The sequence below is a fragment of the Pan paniscus genome, chromosome 15, assembly GCF_029289425.2.
Source record: "Pan paniscus chromosome 15, NHGRI_mPanPan1-v2.0_pri, whole genome shotgun sequence".
In the NCBI taxonomy this organism is placed as follows: Eukaryota; Metazoa; Chordata; class Mammalia; order Primates; family Hominidae; genus Pan; species Pan paniscus.
In genome coordinates this window covers 70,055,557-70,072,741 of record NC_073264.2, presented here as the reverse complement: position 1 = coordinate 70,072,741, position 17,185 = coordinate 70,055,557, and the positions used below count along the sequence as shown (strand labels likewise).

The following is a 17,185-nucleotide window of genomic DNA, read 5'->3' as shown; positions in this document are numbered from 1 at the left end:
CCCAGGGATTCTGAGGGGCCATCCATGTCAGGCAGGTGGCCCACCCTGCCCACTGATCCCTCTCACCCTGCTCAGCAGGTCCTCCCCTGCCACCGAGCGCAAACATCTGTGTCCTTCAATGACCTGCCCAACTCTGTTCGGTTTCCTGCGGAGAGAGGGCTTTTTAACTTTCTGCTTCCTGCCTCGCCCTGCTTCCCTGGTTGGCCCACCGGAGTGACCTCTGATCCTCTAGTCTCAGTTGAGCCAAATTCTGACTGTGGACTGTTGTCTGGGTTCTAGCTTTCTTTCAAACCGCGTGACAGTAGGGGTTTGGGTTGGCTCTAGACACGGTGAGCGCCTAGTCATTGTCATGAGACTGGATCATTTCAGCCTGGGGGTCTGCCAGCAGTTGTGTGTTTTGCTGGGATAGACTCAGACAGCTCCCTTGAGACATTCCCAGGCAATGGGAAGCCTAGGAGGCCTGCAGGACTCAGTTTACATGCAATCTCCTACTGACTCCACACCTGGGGTTCATTTTGGAGGCTCTAGGTCAAGAAACCCTCTGGCTGCTTCCCTCTTTTTCCCTGTGGGAGCTTCATAGGGTAGATGTGGAGGCCACAGTGTATATGGGGACCAGGAAGCTCAGAAATAGAGGGAGGCTGATGATGGGGGAGCAGAATTGAGTGTGGCATGGAGGCTGCCAGGGGAGCTGTTACAGGTCTGCTTGCATCAGAGTGGACTAGGTTGACGAGAAGGATTAGTAAAGAGGAGCTGGGACTTGAAGCTAAGATTTAAGAAAAAGGATCTCCAGGACACTTCATCTGGAGGCCCAGAGAAGGCAAAATCTTCCAGTCAAAGCAACTTAGCTGAGGAACAATTTTTAAAAAGAAAAAAAGTCTGACCAGGGCAAGGTTCTAATAGAGCGAGTGATGTGTTCATTTCTTAAGGTGTTGCACGTTGGCACAGCCTTCAGGTTAGCATCATGGCTGTTGATGCAGCAAAAGCTATGAAAATGCTCAGACCCTTTAGCCCTGTAATTTCACCCCCCAGGAGTGTGTCCTAAGGAAACTGTCCAGCTGAAAGAAAGACATGCTTAAAAATATTCTCTGTGTGGGCCGGGTGTGGTGGCTCATGCCTGTAATCCCAGCACTTTGGGAGGCCAAGGCGGGCGGATCATGAGGTCAGGAGTTCGAGACCAGTCTGGCTAACATGGTGAAACCCCGTCTCTACTAAAAATACAAAAATTAGCTCGGCTCGGTGGCGGGTGCCTGTAATCCCAGCTACTTGGGAGGCTGAGGCAGGAGAACCTCTTGAAACTGGAAGGCGGAGGTTGCAGTGAGCTGAGATTGCACCACTGCACTCCAGCCTGGGTGAAAAGAGTGAAACTCCATTTCAGAATGAATAAATAAATAAATAAATAAATAAATAAATAAATAAATTCTCTGTGTGTAACAGCAAAACTGGGGGAAAAAAGTGCTTCCATATCTAACTAACCCTGGGGAAGGAATTTAACAAACTATCCGTCCTGATACATCATGGTGGTGTAGTATTTTTGCAGCCTTTAAAAATGATAATTAGGAAGATTATACAGGAACAAAATATTCAACAGACTGTTGAAAGTCGGAGAACACTAAAGAGTAATACATTATAATTGATCGTACTGTAAATAAGGAAGATAGTGTAGTAAGTAGTGTAAATAAGGAAGATAATATGTAAAAATGCAAATGGCTATGTTAAGGCTAGAGGATTCATTATTTTAAAAAATTAGTATTTAAATTTTATGGCAAGTCAGAGAATTTCTATCTGAAGCATCATTCCTCTTCAAATATTTTTCTACTATCACTTGTCCCTTTTCTTTTTTTTTTTTTGAGACAGAGTCTTGCTGTGTCGCCCAGGCTGGAGTGCAGTGGCGCGATCGTGGCTCACTGCAACCCCACCTCCTGGGTTCAGGTGATTCTTCTGCCTCAGCCTCCCGAGTAGCTGGGAGTACAGGCGCATGCCACCACGCCTAGCTAATTTTTTTTTTTTTTTTTTTTTTTGTATTTTTAGTAGAGATGGAGTTTCACCATATTGGCCAGGCTGGTCTGGAACTCCTGACCTCGTGATCTGCCTGCCTCGGCCTCCCAAAGTGCTGGGATTACAGGCGTGAGCCACCGTGCCCGGTCACTTGTCCCTTTTCTTAAGGAGTCATGGCAACTGGGTGAGATTGAATGACCCACTTTGAGCATCTTTAGTGTGTGTTGTGCACTGCCAGGCTCTGCGGAGTACGCACAGTGTAAGATGTGGTCCTCTGAGCTTATTAAGGGCAGAGGATATGTGTCTTTGCTGGGGAGATAAGATGTCCCTGTGCTGGGCACGCTGATTAGTGCTGAGGCTGATGCATGGCTCAGGCATGGAGTGGGGGACATGGAGGCTGAGGGTAGGGAGTGGGTGGAGTGGTTTGGGCCTTTAGCTGGGGCTGGAAGAAGGACCAGGAGAGCTTTCAGGACAGGGAAACAACCAGCCCGGCATTGGGGAAACCTAGGAAGACCAGCAGAGTTGAGTTTGCCTAAGAGGGATTTTCAGATCATCACAGCTGTGAGTGAGCTCAGAGTTAAATAAGATGTCTGTTATTCACCCTGTTTTCTAGAGATTGGAAACTGAAGTCCAGGAAATAAGCTCTTCCAGGAATCTCCAGAGTCCCCTGGGGACAGGGGTGGGTGCGCAGGCTGACTCCCTGTGGGTTGGCTGCGTTCCAGTGGCAGATGCCCCTAGGGATGGGAAATCATCCCCCCGACCCTCTCAGGAAACCCTTTCCATCCCTTCTGGGTTGGTGGCGTCACTGGTGGTGGAGGATCAGCATTCCTTCTCCTTTCAAATCTGCCCGTGCCCTGCTTGGGTGTCAGGCCCTCCTGGGGGCTGCTCCATCCACACTTTCCATTTGGGGGACTTTGACATTTTGTTTAAGTGGAGATGTGATTGAGAGTGTGTGAGGGTGAGAACCAGAGGCTCTGGCTCTTTAAGGCTCGGCCTTCAAGTGAGGTTTGGCAGAGAAGATACTGAACGTTTAATTTTAGGGCCAAGGTAGGGGGTGGGGGAAAGTCCCTACCGCATCTGGTTTGTGTTAAGCCTGTGCCTTCAGAAAAGGGCTGTGTTTATGGTTAAAATCCAGCAGGGATGGGGGGTGGGCGGGATGCCGCTTTCCCCTACTAGGCATTGCGGCACAGGGACAGGGCACACATCTACCTTCCTTCTCATTCTTTGACCCCATCCCAAGCCCGACAGTTACAACTTGGAGAAAACTGCATGTGACATCCATTTTATCTCTGCAGTTAAAGCCAGATGTTTGCTTTCAAGCAGCCTCCAGCAGCTGGACTTTGCCAGGCTGAAGCTGTATTCTTTGTGCCCCAGAACTCCCTGCCGTTGGCCGCCTGTCACCTCGACCTGTCTGCAGCCCACAGGGTCCCGGGTGGGTCATTGCTGCTGCGGAGTCCAAGCTGGGGCCTGTCAGAAGCTGCCCAGGGCTGGCCTCCAGCAGGCCTCCCTCTGGCGATCCCAGGATTGAGAAGTTGAGTCAATCCCTAGGATGTCTAGACTACCAGCGCTGGAAGGTCCCACAGAAACCAGAGCCAGCCCCCTCTGTCAGATAAAGAAACTGAGGCCCGGAAAGCTGGAGACTGAACCAGACCTCCATCAGCTCTCAGCTTGGCTCACTGCTCTTTTGCTGGCTTCATGTGGCTTCCCTTTTGGCTACTGTTTGTTTTGCTCTTCCATGCTCTACTCCCTTAAAGGGCCGGCCCTGGGGACAGGGAGTAGAGTGAAAGATCTTCAGACCCAATGGGAAGTTCACAAGGCTGCGCTTGTTCACTGCTGTTTGCCAGAATTAGTGTAGTACCTGGCACAGGGTAAGAGTTTAGAAAATCTTGAATGAATGAACGAACGAATGAATGAGTGAATGAATGAATGATGGGGTTACTTGGCCTGAGGGTGGGGACGCTGGTGCTGCACTTAGAGCCATTGCTTCTGGGAGGGGTACCAGGCACGAGTCTCCACACCCAAAGCTCTCCCTGTTCCAAGACCATGTCCAGTCTTCTCCAGGCCTTCCTCAGTCCCAGCCCATCACCCGGCTTTTACAGGAGCCTGGAGTTTCAGAGCTGAAAGGGGCCTTGGATATCAAATGTTGCATCACCTTCACGTTAGAGTTGGGGAAATGGAGTCAAGGGCACACAGCTAGTCAGCGGGAACGTCAGGACCAGAGCCCAAGTCTGTGGGGTTGCAGAGCTTCCATGCATCCCTCCTTGGGCGTTTATGTTGGGAGTTGAGGTTAGAAAGAGAAGGCCCTGTCTTGTCCATTGTGCCTCCCCTTTTCTGTATCTTCCTCTGTGGGATGAGCTGTTTCCTCTTTCTCTCCCTTCTCACTCTGGCTTCCTCTCCTGTAGCGGAGGACGGTGGGGTGGTTTCTCCATAACAGTCTGAGTAAAAAGGCTGGGCCCCTGGGATTGGGCCAAGTCATTCCCTTGTGTCTTCCTAGAAAGGGAAAAAGAGAGTCGGCTGGCTCACTTCCTTCCGGGGAAACCAGCGCCTGAGTCACCCTGGAGTCAGGGCCCAGGGAGGAGCCTGCCCATCACCCCGTTGCCTCTGGCCATGGGTGGCGCTTTCCTGCCACTGTTTCTCAAAGGGTGGGGGGCCAGGGAAGGCCTGTGCTATCCAGCTGCCCTGCCGTTCGTCTGCCTTCGTCGCTTCTTGGGAGAGTTTCTTGGCCTTCTGCAGGCAGGCTGGTGCTGGTGGCAAGGAGGGCAGGCAGGTGATAACATTGCCCCCCTCTAACTGGAGGTCTTAAACACCCTCCTGAATCACAATTTGAAATGTTTTTGATTTACAAGTCTTCAATATCTGTTTTGTTTTATGATAAAAGTTTGACATGCTTAGGGCCGGACGTGGTGGCTCACGCCTGTAATCCCAGCACTTTGGGAGGCCAAGGCAGCCAGATCACAAGGTCAGTAGATCCAGACCATCCTGGCTAACACGGTGAAACCATGTCTCTACTAAAAATACAAAAAATTAGCCAGGCGTGGTGGCGGGTGCTTGTAGTCCCAGCTACTTGGGAGGCTGAGGCAGGAGAATGGTGTGAACCAGGGAGGCGGAGCTTGCAGTGAGCCGAGATCATACCACTGCATTCCAGACTGGGCGACAGAGTGAGACTCCGTCTCAAAAAAAAAAAAAGTTTGACATGCTTGTGGTAAAATAAAAAACAACTCTCCACAGGTAACACTGTTATTTTTCTATACCACAGATTTTATATGTTTGATTTATATATATATATATACACACACATGCATATATATTATGGTAAAAGATACGTAATATGATATTTACCATTTTAGCCATTTTGAAGTGTACGTACAGTTCAGCAGCATTAAGTACATGTATGTTGTTGCGTAACCATCACCGGCATCCATCTCCTGAACTCTTTTTTTTTTTTTTTTTGAGACAACGACTCACTCTGTCACCCAGACTGGGAGTACAGTGGCGCAATCTCAGCTTACTGCAACCTCCTCCTCCCGGGTTCAAGTGATTCTTCTGCCTCAGCCTCCCCAGTAGCTGGGATTACAGGCACCTGCCACTATGCCTGGCTAATTTTTGTATTTTTAGTAGAAACGGGGTTTCATTATGTTGGCTAGGCTGGTCTCGAACTCCTGACCTTGTGATCCGCCCACCTCAGTCTCCCAAAGTGCTGGGATTACAGGTGTGAGCCGCAGCGCCCAGCCCCATCTTCTGAACTCTTTTCATCTTGTAAAACTGAAACTCTGTACCCATGAACAATTCCTGACCCCCAGCCCTGATAATTCCATTCTACTTTCTGCCTCTATGAATTTGACTACTCTAGGGGCCCCATGTAAGCGGAATCATATAGCATTTATTCTTTTGTGTCTGGGTTATTTTCACTTAGCAGAATGTCTTGAAGGTTGGTCCATGTTGCAGCATGTGTCAGAATTTCCTCCCTTTTTAAGGCTGAATCATAGTCCATTGTATGTATGACCATGTTTGGTTTCTCCGTTCATCTGTTGATGGACATTTGGGTTGTTCCCCCCTTTTGGCCGTTGTGAACAGTGCTGCTGTGAATGTGGGTGTACAAATACCTGTTTGAGTCCCTGCATTTAATTTTTTTGTGTATATGCTCAGAAGTAGTATTGCTATATTTTATGCTGTTACTGGTTGTGCTTCTCAGGCACCTTGGGTCCCCTGGGCAGTGTTGACAGGTCAGCAGAGGGCTTTGGATACCACCCCTTCCCCCTGCCAGCGCCAGGCCTGCCACAGTAGCTGTCTGCAGAGGCTAGGGCTGGCCTGGCCATTTGGGTCCCCGAGGGCACACTGTGGAGCTGCAGAGCTAATGAAAAGTTTTGGAATCTTGTGGTGCAGAAGGGCCTTTTCGGGCCAGGTCCCCACCCTTCCTTCCTCCTGACCTCCTCGTGTTTTGGACTCGGGGAAGGGGGATGCAGCTTCTGGGAGCCCTGGGGAGGCACGGGGACCCCGAGCTTACTTTGGGACCTAGAGGCCCATTCTTCTTATGACCTCCCCCACCCCTGCCTCCAGTTCTTCCTGTCCTGGGCTGTTTTTCTCTCCGAGGCTCTCCCAGAGGGTTAGTGTGAGAAAGATTTTTGGCCTGTGAATTACAGAGACTAATGCAAAACTTCCTAGCTTCCTTTGGAGGAAAATTCTATTTCTTGCTAACAGAGCAGGAGCTCCTGTCCTGATGCCTGCTTTCACCAAGTTGGGCCCCAGAGCAGCTCCTCGCTAGAGCCCTGTGCACAGCCGACTGGTCTCTGTGGGCTCACTGGTTCGAGCTTCATTATGAGCTGCTTTGACCCCCTGGCAGAGATCTGCACGTGGCTGTCTTTTGGGTGCCCCGTGCGCCTCAGGAGGCAGTGTGTCTGTTCTGTCAGCTAGATCACAGCTCTCTGAGAGCAGAGCTGCTGGTTGTTTTTCTTTGTGGCCTGGTAGTGGCTGGTCTGGTAGCCTGTACTTCCTGGATGCCCAGTTACAGAGAAAGAGAGGCCAGGAAAATAATTTGGGATTTGGCATTGGAGAACTCCTGGCTTTGGTTTGGGGCCTGCTCTTTGCTAGCCGGCTTACTTAACCCTCTCGAGCCTGTTTTTCCGTCTCTAAAATAGGGATCAGAAAACCCTACTTCTTTTTTTTTTTTTTTTTTTTTTAAGATGGAGTCTTGCTGTTTTGCCCAGGCTGGAGTGCAGCGGTGCAATCTCGGCTCACTGCAACCTCTGCCTCCCGGGTTCAAGCCATTCTCCTGCCTCAGCCTCCCAAGTAGCTGGGATTACAGGCGCTCGCCACCATGCCCGGCTAATTTTTGTATTTTTAGTAGAGACGGGGTTTCCACCATGTTGTCCAGGCTGGTCTTGGACTCCTGACCTCAGGTGATCCACCCACCTTGGCCTTCCAAAGTGCTGGGATTATAGGCATGAGCCCACCGCACCCAGCCAGAAAACCCTACTTCTTAATAAGCTTGTTGTGAAGAGTAAATGGGGTCTTGTTATAAAGTGCGTAGGTTTAAGTGTCAGTGAATGTCAGCTTTTGTCACCGCTGTGCCTCTGCTAAGTGGAAGGGCCTGGGGGGGACTCCCTGCAGAAGGCCAACTTCCTAGGACCTCTGTGTGCTTTCTGTCCATCCAAGCCCTACTCCCCTGGGAGAGGCTGCATGTGAGGTTGTCTGGTTGGGTGGCAGCAGCTTCCCCTGCAGAAGGAAACTGCTTCCTCCCCAGGGAGATGGGAGTTGCTAAACTCTGGCTTGGGCCGGCTGTGTGCTCTAAGCAGGGATTATGTGCGTGTGTGATGAGGGCGGTGCCTTGGGCTTCATTCCAGATACACCGTGTTCTCTGACCTCGCACTCCCTTCCTTGGAGCCCCTCACTCCAGCACCAGGCATTGTGGCTCAGAACTCCCACTGCTCTGGATTGCTATTTGACCGTTTCATAGGTGGGTCCTACTTCCCTTTTTAGACGATAGGCTCCGGGACCTCCATATTCCTCATATTTGGGGACAGAAAATAAGAGCTTCTCTTTCCATGCAGTAGGATGCCCCTTTCTCCTGTGGGATGATTGGGACCGCCCTGTCCAGGCTTGGGGGAGGGAATAGGAACGGGAACCCTGCTTGGAGCTGTATTCTGTGTTCGGCCCCTCCCTGCAGAAGACTTCACCTTGCAGAGTCTGCAGAGTGTTAGGGAGAACCCAGCTTTGGAGCCAGCAGCACTGGTGTGGAGGCAAGCTCTGCTGTCTGACTTGCTGTGTCCTTGAGCTGGTCCTTATTCTGAGCCTCAGTTTCTTCCTCTGTAAAAAGACAATCTGTCTTGCAGAGTTGTTGCCGAGACTAAATGAGATGATGGATGTAAACCACCCAAGCTGGCATCCCATACCTGGTAGGCTCCCTAAGTGTGTTGTTATTTTGTGTGTGGATGGGCCAAGGGGTGCTTTTAGCGAACCATTCTTCTCCACACAGAGGTGTGGTGAGACAGACTTCCTATATACATTTCTGTAGCCCAGAGTTGCCCAAACTTGCCTGATTATAGGATTCACCTGGAGTACTTGTTACTTGTTAAAATACCAATCTGTGAGTCCCATCCCAGAACTCCTGAACTAGAATGGTGGTTGTTGGGGTGAGGGGTCTCTACTTTTAACCTTTTTTATAATCGGGCCAGTCTGGGAAATGCCGTTTCCCTCAGATTGCTCTGCCAGTTGCTGTGTCATTCCATCTTCACGGGGGCCCATTGGAATGAGACAGGTATGGCCCCTTGGAAAGTGGGAGACTTTGCAGGTGAGACTGAAGCTTGAAGGGGCTGGCCTGAGGCCCTGAGCTCCTTGTGGTGGAAGCAGATTTAGAACTGAGATCTCCCAGTGATGTGTGTCCATTGTGCCTGCAAACATTCCACTAAAGCATGGAAAAGGTGAAGGTGGGGATGGAGAGAGATGGAGTGACAGGAAGGAGGTGAGGGCTGAGGGCCTCCATGATGGCCTTGGGAACCTGCAGAGACTAAGTGGGGGATGGATGGTGGGACAGAGCCCTGAGCCCCACTAGGATGCTTCCCCAGGTGTGCCTTCTGAAAACCAGGGCCCCAGTGAGCATGTGGGGCCTTGGGCTTCTTAGAGCCACTGGGAATCCACAGGTGTCAGAGCGTAGGCGCGGTCTTAAGCAGCATGGACCCAGCGGGAGGGGCTGGGACTCCTCCTCAGGGCTGCTGGTGGAGTCCTGGAAGTCCTGTGGGTAGGACTTCTGCCACTTCTCCCCTCTTCCTCTGCCTCTTTTATTGGGCTGGGAAGTTTTCTAGAAGCACAGGCAGGGCTGGCTCCCTTGTTCAGATAGGGAAGTTGAGGAATAGGTATTTCCAGGGTCAGCTGATGATGCCAGGAACTGGGGTCGCACTGCCTTGTCTGCTTCCTCCTTCTCAAAGTTGGCCTGGTCCATTAGAGAAAACCCCTTTTAGGTCCTTACTATGCCATCCTTTCCAGTTTACCCTTAAGAGGCCCTTAAGGAGGATTTCAACCTCTGCTGGGCCCCACCCCCAGAGGGTGACTTGATTGGTGGTGGTGAGGTGGGCTGCTGGGCTGGTGGGCTGTGAGCGGAGGGGCCCTGTTACGGACAGTTGTGAGAGTGTGGCCGGGGCACGGTGACCTGCTGCCAGGCCCTGGGGAGAGTCACGCTGACTGAGCCTGTGGTTGAAAGTGTGTGACTGCCACCGCGGGTGGAATTCTGGCTCCTGCATCTACTGTTCGCTGTGACCTTGAGTGGCTGTGAGCTCTTGGCCTCGGTTTTCTCATCTGTAAAATGAGATGCCTTCTGGGGTGGTTAAGATTGATTGGGTTGACACTGGTAGAGAGCACTTGGGGCAGTGGGTTGGGAGTGACATCCTGATCTCTGAAGCTCTTCCACTCAGACCTTTCAATTAGATCTGCAGCCTCAGGACTTTGGACCTTTGGGGACTGCTGTGAACAGCGAGCTGCCCCAGGTGTCTGGGCAGGCAGGGAGTATGGGTGCAAAGCTGTGGCCTCTCTGCCTGTTCCTCCTTCTGTTGGCTCAGGTCTGAAAATCTGGGTGTGGCCTCTGCCCCTCCTCCCCGTCTCTCCTGAGTATCTCTTGTATCCACCTGCTTCTCCCTCTCCTACACTGCCACCCTGGACTGGCTCCCTTTGTCTCTGGCTGGGACCCTTTCGTGATCTTGTGCTTGGTCTCTTTTCAGCCACTCTTTTCCATCTCTGATCTGCCCTTCCCATGGCATTTAGAGGTCTCTTTCTAAGATGCAGGTGGAATTATGTAACCAGCATCTGATTGGCACTCCCAGCCCAACTCAGCCCGCCACAGCCCCATTTGTTTCTTTCAGCTAAAATAAAATGTCTTCGGTGACTTCCACTGTTCTCAGGAGAAACAACAGCTGCAGGCACCCGAACACCCATGTGGCTAGTTGATCTCCAGTCTCTGGCACCCTCTTCTTCCCTCCTGCACTGTGACTTTTTTTTTTTTCCAGTTTTTTGAACAGACCTTACTCTCTTTTCTCTGGGGCCTTTGCTGTTTGTTTGTTTTCTTCTTCTTCTTCTTTTCTTTCTTTTTTTTTTTTTGAACCGGAGTCTTACTCTGTTGCCCAGGCTGGAGTGTAGTGGTGCAATAGGCTCATTTCAACCTCCGCCTCCTGGGTTCAAGCGATTCTCCTACCTTAGCCTTTTGAGTAGCTGGGATTATGGGCACGTGCCACCACACCCAGCTAATTTTGTATTTTTAGTAGAAACAGGGTTTCACCATGTTGCCCAGCCCCACACACGCGTAGGGTGACCTACAGCTACCTGCTCCACACACGCGTAGGGTGACCTACAGCTACCTGCCCCACACACGCGTAGGGTGACCTACAGCTACCTGCCCCACACACGCATAGGGTGACCTACAGCTACCCGCCCCACACACGCGTAGGGTGACCTACAGCTCTGCCTATACCTGTTATGCTGGTGTAATTATTAGTAGACCCCCTGGTGCCTTGGTTTGGATGACAGGTTATGTGGGCCCCCTTCACATTTACAAACTTTTCATCTAATACTCCCCAGCCTTATAGATTCACTGACTCCCTTGGGGCAGTGATCAGACACACTGCCCCCCTACAGCCCCCCAGGATCAGTTCAGGGTCCTGTTTTAGCCTTATGCCTTCCAGGACCTTTCCTATAGGCACTGGATCTTAGTGTACAAAAATACACTCATTGATAAAATCTTTGCTTATTGTTTGTCTTCTCCATTAGACTGCAGGCTCCATGACTTAGGACAGTGCCTGTATTTGCCCACGATGTAACCCTAGTCCCTGATACAGAATAAGTGCTCAGTAAGAATTTATGGAAGGAAGGAATGAATGAATCTGGCTGCAGCTGTCTGGCAGGGGAGGCCTGGAGCCTGGGCGAGTCTGTAGAATCTGCAGTGGCCTGCGTGAGGGAGGCTGCCAACATCGGGCCAGTCCAAGCCCTAGCAAGCCAGTTGCCCACACTCTGGCACACATCATCGGCTTGGTGGCCCCTTTAATTATTCATCGGTCTTTCTCGATGGCCTTTGTGTTCAGAAACCCAAGACAGTATTCAAACCCTCTTTCCATCTCCCTAAAACTGAGACCTGGAAGAAAAACCTGCTGGCCCATTCTGCATCCCCAGGGGGCCAGCAGGTCCACAGCCTCCTCTCGTGGCTGGCTTTAAGCGTTGAAGTGTCCTGGGCTGCCCTGTGGCTCTCCTCCCCAGTCCACTGGGCTCAGGGACTGCCTGGGCACAGCTGAGTGGGTGCCCGTGTGGCTTGAGACTGAGCAGGGACTGGTGCAGGCTGGTGGGCAGAGCTGGATGAGTCCCCATCATTCCCCATCCTGAACGGAGTCTGAAGGCTGGCCTGGAAGAGTTTAGCCTCCCAGCAGAGTGGAGCAGGCTCAGGCTTTGACCGACCTAGTTCACACCTCAGTTCTGCCTCTTGCCAGCTGTGTGACTGTGGGGAACTGGCCCTTGGTGTCCTGTTCCTTTGTTCCTTTAACCTAGAATTGTTGAGTGGATTTGCTGAGATGGCGCATGCCTCGTGGGTGATGATAACAGTGAGTGAGCACTCACTGAGGGTTATAATGGTAGCCAACATCTTTGAGCAACCCTAGGATATGATTCCCTCTCCTTCCCTCACCTCCCCTTGGGGATCCCTGAAGTCCACGTTGCCATCAGTGTCCCCATCTTGAAACTGAGGATAGAACGCTGATCTTTCCTTTCAAGGTTGGGGGGAGGGGGCTGGGGAGCGGAAAGCACCCCAGGGCTGCCCTTGCTGCAGTGTCTGAAGTGAAGCCTAGGAGCCCCGGTGCTGGTGGGCAACAGCGGGCATGGATCTCTCTGATCTTTGAAGAGGACTGTGAATACACTGACCACAGGCGGAAGCCCCTTGTCCCGTCCTGCCCTGCACTACCCAGAGGTCCCTGGGCTTCTCAGCAGAGGTGGACAGATCTGCTTGCAGCTGCCCTTCTTCCCACGCTTCTGGAAATGGAAGTTCCCACAGACACATTCCTGTTCCTCAGCTTGCTGCTCCCTGCTTGCTGATACCTTGCCGCCCTGTCCCTTAAACCGGGCTGGCCATACCAAGGTGTTGGCGAGCTGCTCAGCCTGCTGAGCTGTTGACACCCCAGACCACCGCCGGTCTAGTGGACAGGCCAGGAAGGCAGTGATGGCATTGGGTCACATTGTCCTGGGCCTGGGTGAGGGTTTCTGTGCTGCTTTTTAATGTGCTGATCTGTGTGTTTGTGTTTTGGGAGAAGAAACTTTGTGTTGCGGAACCTCAGGTGAAGAGAATTGAGGTCGTTAGGCTCCTCCGTCATGGCCCAGTGTCATCTCGGGGCCATGCAAGGCCTCTGTGTGTCCGTCACATTTTATCCTACAGTCTCCTGTGATGGATATGCAGATTGTCCCCAGCTGCTCTCCTGCTGACACAAATGAGGCAACGATGAACATTCTTCCATACATCCCAGTGCAGCTGTGTGAGGATTGCATTGAGCAGGGAATTGCTGGGTTGCAGGGAATTTCCTGATACGCTGCTGAGTTACTCCCTAAAATGGCTGTACAGTCTACTCTCCACCAGCCGGGCACGAGGGCTTCCGGATCCCTCAACCCCACCAACATTCGGCGTAATCAACTTTCTAATTGTTTGCCTATTAGGTGTAAAGAGATGCATTTTAGTTTTGAGCTGCAGCTGAAGAGGAACTCTCCTCCAAGTGCCAAGACTGCTCCCCTCCTCCAGTCAGCTCTCTTGGAACCAGAAACTTCCTCCTGGGTGGTGTTGAGAATCATGGTGATGCTCTGCAGAAAACCTCTCCTCTGTAAGGAGTGGCAGTTTATAGATACAGCCCGTTAATGCCTCAGTCCCTGCAGGAAGTTCTTTTTTTTTGAGCTGGGTTCTCACTGTCTCCCAGTTGGAATGCAGTGGTGTGATTATGGCTCACTGCAGCCTCGACCTCCCTGGGCTGGGGTGATCCTCCCACCTCAGCCTCCTGGGTAGCTGGAACTATAGGGGTGCACCATCATGCCTGGCTAACATTTTAACATTTTTTGTAGAGACAGAGTTTTTTGCCTGTTGCGTAGGTTCCTGCAGGAAGTTCTGCTCCCTGGGAGTGTCTGCTCCAGTCCCACCCCCGGGGTGCAAATCACTGCTGTGACTTGTGGTGGCTTGTGATGCTTCCACAGTTGCTGAACTTGTTGCCTCATCCCCTGGTATCTCTGGCATCCTGCGGGCTTGGGTTCCCTGGAGCTTTGAGAATTCCTTTGCAAAGTCATGTGGCTGCTGCTGGGTGGTTGTCCCTCAGGGAGGAGGTGGGTGGCACTGTGGCATTGGCTTGGAGTTTGGGCTGGATCAGTGCTGTGGTCCTATTGATCACATTTTGACTGAGTCAGAGAGGTTGGGGTGCAGTGCCTGCTGGATCCTGCTAGCCCAGATGAAGGAACACACTGGGCGCCAAGGTGTCCCCCATGATCCCTTGATGCTACCTGGGACCGTTTAGTAGACAAGGGCAATTCCATGGGTCCTGGAGTCGTTCTTTTTGTCTCATGCCTTTCCATGAGCACCCTTTCTCTTGTCTTTCTTGTACTTTAGTAATGAACTCTAGACACTATTAACTACTTAGGGTGTGCTGGGCTTTTTGCATAGATTATCTCATTGAAACTCCTTACCAAACCAGTTGAGAAAGGTATTATCCCTGTTTTACAGATGAGGAAACTGAGGCTCAGAAAGGTCAAGAACTTGCTTAGGTTCCAAGGTTAGTAAGTGGCAGACCCATATTGAACCCAGCTCTTCTGTGCCCAAATCCGTTCTTAGCCACTAAGCCTTGGTCCTCAGAGTGTGGTCTCTGGACCGGCAGCATCAGCATCACCTGGATACTTGTTAGAAATGCAGTTTCTCTGCCGGCCTAGAACTTTGGAATCAGAAACTGGCGGTGGGGCCCAGCAATCTGTATTTTAACAAGCCCTCCAGGTGATTCTGGTAAATGTTCAAGTTTACATATTCAAGTTTGAGAACCACCGCACTGAATTATTCTGCTGTTCTTTTTTCTATTTTTTCTGCCTGGCTTCTCCCCTTTTGTCATTGGGCCAGTCACTGTGAGCCCAGACTTTGAACCCTGGCTGCTCTTCAGGGGCTTCATGCCCCTTTTAAAGAGGTGCAGTAATCCGTCCTCTGGGGCCTCCAGGAACCCCTCCCAAGTCCCCAAAAGCAGTTGACAGAACTGATGCTCCAGCTGACAGCCTGGTGACCGGAACCACCATGGGGGTCAGAGTTCCCAGTCACTATGCCCAAGGAGGTGCTTTGAGGGGTCCGGGTGACCCAGGGGTGGACTGTGGGACAGACCAGGACAGAAGCTCCTGCTGGGAGATTATTTTAGGGGCACAGAAAGGAGTCTTGGAAAACTTCCTTGTCCAAGCAGGATCTCTTTCTTTCTTGCCAATTTGTAATGATAAGTGGTTTGACCTTTGGAGAGGAGCTTCCACACAGGGGTTTGGAATCTAGGCAGGTCCTTGTTTCTGGTCAACAAGGCACATTCAGGAGAAATGACCCTGGGGAGAAGACAGAAGCTAATTTTTTTTTTTTTTAAGTAGAGACAGGGTCTTGCTATGTTGCCCAGGCTGGCCTTGATCTCCTGGCCTCAGGCAATCCTCCTGCCTCAGCCTCCCAAAGTGCTGGGATTGCTGGTGTGAGATACCAGAGCCAGCCTTATTTAATTTTTGAGCCCCTACCGTAAGTCTAGTTTTGTGCTATTTAATTCTTAGCCCAACCCCAGGAGGGGTGGATTTCATCATCCCATTCCACAGATAAGACCATGGAGGTTTCAAGCTGGAAGACTGAGGGTCATACCTCAACTACATGGAGGGGTCAAGTTAGGGGCCAGAGTCTGCCAGACCCCGGGTTCCCATATTGTATGAGTAGCAGGCTGGGCCAAATCCCTGTCAGCTGGGGGAGTTCTCTATGGAATTGAGTGACCCAGAGCTCTCAGCATCTGTGCCAAAAAAACCAAATGACCTCACTTTTGGTGGCTTTTCCTTCTTTGGGGAAGGAATGTGCTGGCCACTGCTGGGAGCTACAGCCTGCTGAGGCCTGTGTGCTCTCAGACCTGCAAGGGCCAGAATCAGACTCCAGACATGGGGGAGGGGTTAGAGCAGGACCAAACTGTAACCCCGGAGGACCGGGGAGGAGGCTGTTCTCACACTGGCCTCCCGGAGCGGGTGCCACTCTGCTTCGAAGACCAGCTCCTCCCATTTAGTAATCCTCATCTCAGCAGGCTTACCAGCCACTGTTCAGTAGCTGAACTAGCTCAATTACATCAGTCCCCCGAGAGGGCTCTGGTCCAGGGCCTGTCTTTGAGCCTGGTTTCTTTCCAATGGGCCAAATGGGTTAAAAACAAAACCACGTCTTGATATAAAAGGCTTAGCGGGGTCCTGGAACATTTTAGTTTAAAAGAGAAATAACAGCTTTATTGAGATGTCATTCACATACCCATACAATTCACCCATTTATACAACTTCATGGTTTTTACGATAGTCACATAAATGGGCAGCTATTTTTGCCATCAGTTTTGAACATTTTTATCACCTTAGAAAGATATTCTGTACCCCTTAGCGATCACCTCCCCCAACTCCTCCATTCCCAGCCCTAAGAAACCACTAATCAAGCCGCTTTCTGTCTTCCTAGGTGCTTTTGTGTTTTAACATCTAGTGAGTGCTTGGTCTGTGTCTGGTAGCAGACTGAGCCCTTTGCACTAGCTCACATAGCCCTCCCTCGTGACTACCTTATGGGCTGCAGGCTCATTTTATCTTTATTTTATTATTACTATTTTCACCATCATCATTCTGGCCTACAGAAATCTTTACTGATGTGAGAACCAAGGCTCCGGGAGGCCCAGTCGCAAGTACTGGACAGAGCTAGCTGGTGGCTGGCAGTTGGGGTGGGCTCTTGGGTCCCTGGGAGGGGTGAGGCTGTGGATGGTGACAGATTGGCTGAGGCAGTTGACTCTCATTGGCGAGGAGCTAAGAGGACAGACCTGTTTCTTCACTAGGATCATGTGTCCACCTGTTTTAAAGTGGCTCTGATTTCTCCTGGGAGCCCATAGGCTCCACCTGTACCAGGCAAGAAGGAGCTGGGCAGTCTGCCTTCTGGGGGGCCTTGGATGGCAGGAAGTCCAGATCGGAGTCTCGTGGTGGCCCAGGAGCCCTCTCAAGCACGGTGCCTTTGTTAGGCCTCCCAGAAAAAGCTGCAGGCCCCCGTCTTTTGAAATGGGCTGTAGATGGGTGTAAACCAGGAAATGCAGGCTTCACTCCCCCCTCCCCATCTCCTCCTCTTGGCCAGAGGCCCGTCTCAGAGTTCTCTCATCAATGGGGAAAAAAAACAACAGGACTTCTTTCTTGCTCTGTGAATGATTAACTTTGATTAAATAGACAGTGGATGGGAAGTGAGAGCATGCTGACCGCTGACATTGACTGGGCTCCTGATGTGTCCGGGGTATCTTGCTGGCTGTTTTGCTTCCATTGTCATAATCTTCACAAAGTGGTGATGTTCTTTATCCCCATTGTAAGGTGAGGCAATTGACACCTAGACAGTTTAACTAAAGCCACACAGCCAGTGAGTGGTGAGGACCTGCTGGGTTAACATTGTTTAAGTGTCTGTTGTGGACACAGCACCAGGCTAAGTCTTTCA

General features: G+C 51.2%; 1 protein-coding gene across 7 annotated transcripts in view; it reads left to right on the top strand.

Moving 5' to 3' along the window:
- Positions 1-17,185, top strand: part of ACTN1 (actinin alpha 1) — a 105,717-nt gene that overhangs the window by 23,950 nt on the left and 64,582 nt on the right. The window lies entirely within an intron of this gene.